Source organism: Scylla paramamosain, chromosome 8 (genome assembly GCF_035594125.1).
Source record: "Scylla paramamosain isolate STU-SP2022 chromosome 8, ASM3559412v1, whole genome shotgun sequence".
Classification (NCBI taxonomy): domain Eukaryota; kingdom Metazoa; phylum Arthropoda; class Malacostraca; order Decapoda; family Portunidae; genus Scylla; species Scylla paramamosain.
This window is the reverse complement of record NC_087158.1, coordinates 2,010,001-2,015,000: the sequence shown is the minus strand read 5'-3', so window position 1 is coordinate 2,015,000 and position 5,000 is coordinate 2,010,001. Positions and strand designations below refer to the sequence as shown.

At 45.4% G+C, this 5,000-nt stretch overlaps 2 long non-coding RNA genes across 2 annotated transcripts in view; one reads left to right on the top strand and one right to left on the bottom strand.

Annotated features, from left to right (window-relative positions):
* The window catches only part of LOC135102689 (uncharacterized), a 7,060-nt gene extending 3,354 nt beyond the window's left edge, over nucleotides 1-3,706 (bottom strand). Inside the window, exons 1-2 of the long non-coding RNA XR_010269733.1 lie at nucleotides 3,431-3,706; nucleotides 504-2,247 (exon numbers count right to left, since the gene is read on the bottom strand). This is a non-coding gene — a long non-coding RNA (uncharacterized LOC135102689). The remainder of the gene's footprint in view (nucleotides 1-503; nucleotides 2,248-3,430) is intronic.
* Nucleotides 3,707-3,850: 144 nt separating this feature from the next.
* The window catches only part of LOC135102688 (uncharacterized), a 2,860-nt gene continuing 1,710 nt past the window's right edge, over nucleotides 3,851-5,000 (top strand). Inside the window, exons 1-2 of the long non-coding RNA XR_010269732.1 lie at nucleotides 3,851-3,997; nucleotides 4,466-4,530. This is a non-coding gene — a long non-coding RNA (uncharacterized LOC135102688). The remainder of the gene's footprint in view (nucleotides 3,998-4,465; nucleotides 4,531-5,000) is intronic.

The following is a 5,000-nucleotide window of genomic DNA, read 5'->3' as shown; positions in this document are numbered from 1 at the left end:
TAAACGCCGCGTTTTGAAAGCAGCGCGCTCTCTTATTGGCTGGGCTGCTACCAATGAGGAAAGAGAATGTGCGTTACTATGGCAACCCCTGGGTTACTCCACGTGGAGGAATTTTTTTATCACGTGACACGCACACAGCTCTTCTAAAATAGTTGAAAAACTTGTCTTCATGTTCTCTTAAACTCGGGTACAAGGTTGTATACATGCCATGGGTAAGTCTGTCTTGTAAAATTGGATGAACCCAGTATCTTCTTTCTCGCCGCTTGCGCCGCTTCAAACGGCGATGCAAGATCCAAGCACATGCTACCTCTTCTAGATCCATCCTGGTTGAAACTGTTTGTTGCTCTCTGCATTCAGTGCATTGTTTGGCACACATATGCACGCACAAACACAAGCGTCGCGTTAACGCCGCGTTTGAAAGCGCCTCGTGTGAGCGGTAGTTTCTAACGCCGCGTTTGCTAACGCGCGTTGGAAAGCGCCTCGTGTAAACAGGGCCTAATTACGCTTAGCCCTGGGAGCCGCAGTGACGTCGCGAGGTGGCACGGCACCCAACACTTGCCAAGCTTTGTGCAGGCGGCATAACACAATGGCCATATTCTGAGAGACCTCCACGCTGCACCTCCACTATATTCAAGAGGTTTTTTTTTTTTTTATGGCTGCAGAGATAGACTAACAAGATTCGTACATTACTAACAGGAGCAGCACTCTTGAGAACCCGGCTAACCATCTCTGTGGCCTTTCAAAACAGTCGTGGTGGGAGAGCGAATTGTTTCAGAATACGTGTTGAAGACGGTCCGGTTTGCTGTAGGAACGTGAAAGACATTAAAAAATTTAGGACCTTTCACTGCTCCTAAGGTCTGGTTGCTCTAATGGTCCAATGGTCTGTTTTCCCTCTTCTGTTGCCCTTGGCCGGAACCTTTCTTACGTACAAAAAGAAAAAAAAAAGAGACAGAGTGATTCAAAAGTCTCTCCAACAGAGCCAGGGTTCCTCAGGGTGGCAATGATTGCACCCTCACTGGCGGTCACGGGGTCAGTAGATTACAGACCACGGACATGCCGGGATTGAGGCATTGGGTGCTAATCTGTGACGGTTTGTTCTCTCTTCATAGTAAGTTTTTAAATTCCAGAGAGATAATTAGTTGGTAACTCGTGTGTGCTTTTCCCCAGTAGCGGTGCAGTCTTGTTGAATATTGCTAGAATCATGAAAACAACACTGAAAATCTTTGAAGACACTATTTTTTCGTTAATACTGTTTTCAAAGGCCACAGAGAGCCGACTCCTCAGAGTGTTTTTCCCAGTAGCGATGCAGAAGTCTTGTTTCATTATTGTCAGAAGCATGAAAACAACACTGAAAACCTTTGGAAACGCTTTGTTCCGATGTTCCTGCACCACGCTCGGCACTCCAGTCCTCCCCTCTCTGACCAATGCCGAAGGGAGGAGGGTAGGGCTTCTTCATCTTGTATTTATTAGAAAAAATCTTTTTTTTTTTTTTTTTATGCCAGAGAAGCACTGGACCAGAGCAACAAAAAAAATTGAAAAAAGGCTCACTGAGGTGTCAGTTCCTGAAGAAAGGACAAAAGGGACTATCCAGAACTGGAGGATAAGTATCGTATTTGATCAGGAAAACAGTGTAAGGTTGTTTTCTTGCACAGAGAGCCTAGAAATCATGGTGAGGCTCAATATAGCCTCTGGTGGTCTTGCACTCGGTCTTTCGCTGCGTTCTTGTCATTCAATATACTTAGATCTTTCTCCATTTCATCCCTGCCACATCTAACAGGGAGTAATGGACGTTATCAAGGTTCTCAAGGTTGTTTTCATGATTCTAGCGATAAGAAGCCAGCGCTATCAGGAGGCAGGGCACTCATGGGAACCTGCCTAGTCGGTCCTGATATGAGAACGAGTGTCTGAGCATACACGTGGCATCAGTATTCAGTAATGCTTTTCTCTCACACCACGACTATTTTCAAAGGCCACGGAACCAAGTAGCCGGCCTCTCACGCGTGTTTCTCCGGTTAATAAAGTAGAAGTCCTGTTAGTCTGTCACTAGAACCATACAAACGCCCTTAATCGAAAACCTATGTAGTTCCAATTACTAGAGGAGTCTTTTGAATGTAGTGCAGGTGCGGCGCAGAAGTATTTGAGATGGCCCCAGGTGTGAGGCAGACACTTCACCCAAGGTGACCAGTGAGGGGAAGCCTGTTTGGTTCTTACAGGCTCATGGAGAGAATTCATTGGCGGGCGACGTCTCTGTGGGCGTGGGTGAGGGTGAGGGTGAGGGTGTGGGTGTGCTGGTGGGGGCAGACTTGACCCAGAGGACTTCCAGTAAGCTGAAGGAAAGACTATGAGAAGAATGTCACTGGTATCAATATCAGTGACACAGACTGAGGACTTGCTGAGCCTGCTTTTGCTGTGTACACTTGGTTTGGTTACGTAATAAGAGGAGAAAACCACGAACCGATTAAAAGAAAATAAGAACATAAGAACATAAGAAATAAGGGAAGCTGCAAGAAGCGACCAGGCTTACACGTGGCAGTCCCTGCATGAAATATACCTACCTATTTCCATCTATTATCCCCATCCATAAACCTGTCTAATCTTCTCTTAAAGTTCTCTAATGTCCTAGCACTAACAACATGATTACTGAGTCCATTCCACTCATCTACAACTCTATTTGAGAACCAATTTCTTCCTATCTCCTTCCTAAACCTAAATTTTTCAAGCTTGAACCCGTTATTTTGTGTTCTACCCTGGTTGCTGATCCTAAGAATTTTGCTTACATCCCCCTTGTTATAACCCTTACACCACTTAAAGACTTCTATCAGGTCCCCTCTTAACCTACGTCTCTCTAAAGAGTGTAAATTTAACAGCTTCAACCTCGCCTCCTAAGGAATAATCCGCATCCCCTGTATCCTTTTAGTCATTCTCCTCTGTACTGATTCTAATAGACCTATATCTTTCCTGTAATGTGGGGACCAGAACTGCACAGCGCAGTCTAGATGAGGTCTGACCAGCGCCAAGTATAACTTTATTATCACTTCCGGCCTTCTACTTTTAACACTTCTAAAAATGAATCCTAGTACCCTATTTGCCCTGTTTCTGGCCTCTATGCATTGTTTTCCTAGACGGAGTTCAGAGCTAACAATAACTCCTAAATCTTTCTCGTACCCTGTACCTACAAGAGTTTCGTTATTTAATGTGTACCTGCTGTGTGGGTTTCCTCCTACGCTAAGTACTTTGCATTTATTGATATTAAATTTCATTTGCCATCTGCCCGTCCATTTGCCTGGTCCCTGGGGAAAACCATTTGAGGGAGGAAGATCGAGGGAAAGACAAAGAGTGAGTTGGAGGGATGGAATTGTGGTAGAACTGGGAAGGAAGAGAGTCACAAAGGAAGGTGCAAGGGACAGAAGCACCTGCAGGAGACTCATACCTGCTGCCAACACTTCACTCTGGGGACATGGCGAAAGGAGAAGAATGCCTCATTTTGAACAGCAAGTGGCACCATCCAGAGTGTCTACCCTCCTCACCACGCTGCAGCTGCACACACACACACACACACACACACACACACACACACACACACACACACACACACACACACACACACACACACACACACACTGCAGGTGTTTTCATATAAAGTGATTATCAGTGTTTTATCTCCACTTTTTTCTCTTTTTTTTTCCTGTCCTCGTTCTTCACTCTCCACCTCCTCCATCCCCCCACTCTCCTCCTCTTACCTATTCTCTTTACAGTCTCCTAGAACCTCTACCCCCAACACACCCACCCTCCTCCTCTTCCCTAATCAGTCTATCTTTCTTATATTCCACCACCCCCAACCCATTACTCGGACTCTACCTTTCTCCCTTCCACCTCTTCTTTATCAACACCAAGGGGGGTCTCTCACTCTCGCTCAACACCTCCTGGCGCTCACTGCTCCCGTCTGGTGATCTTTGAGAGTTCCTTCTGCGAGACAAGCAAACAAGGAAGTAAGCAAGTAAGTTAAAACAGCAACTCTTTCTGTCCCTTTCTCCCTCCCTTTCCTTCCTTTCATTTTGCTTCATGACCAACAAGTCTTTTAAGTGTTCTAAAGGAGATCGGCAAGGCACAGACAACAAAAGAAGTGATGGAGTTTTTAATTAAGGTTTTCCAGTGAGGGATGTGTTGTTCCTGCTCAGTAAATCGCCTTGGGTCACTCCAGCGAGGCAGTTTGCGTCATGTTAGCTGATGCGTTGGGAGATTAATGTTCAGCCAGCCATCAGCAGAACCTTGAATAATTTTAGGGAAGAGGAAAGGTAAATTGAGTTCTTACGCAGAAATAAGAAGGAAGAATAGAAAATAAGTTAATTATTACAAATACGAAGGAAGAAAGGAAGGAAGGGCAAATTCCATCAATTGTTACTCAAAAATACGAAGGAAGAACAGAAATTAGTCAATAATTACTAACAAATACTCTCTCTCTCAGAATGCATAAGCTGCTAACCCTCCTGCTGGTGGCGGTGGTGGTGGTGGCGACGCTCCCTCAGGCAGGTGGGTCTCTCTCTCTCTCTCTCTCTCTCTCTCTCTCTCTCTCTCTCTCTCTCTCTCTCTCTCTCTCTCTGCTCTTACATTCAAAAGGCTCTATGTAATTGAAGCTACACGGGTATTCAATGATGCATTTACGGATCTAGTATTAGTCACCTTAGTCTCGCCCCTCTAACTTCTGCTCACAAACCGACGTGCGTGTGTTGCGCCCCTGATGTGTTCGTTCCTCATTCAGTCCAGCCTCGTCACTTCAGGAGAGATTCACAGGAGTGGTGGAGGTGGAGTAGTTCAAGTGACTGTAACATTAAGAATCGTATCCTGAAACACTTCTGCACCGCACCTCCACTACTCTCCTAAGGCTCTAGTTGAAGTGACACGGGTTTTTAAGGGTGTTTCTATAGTTCTGGTGACAGACTAACAGCATTTCTACATTATTAACAGGGGAAACACTCTTGATGACCCAGCAAATGATCTCT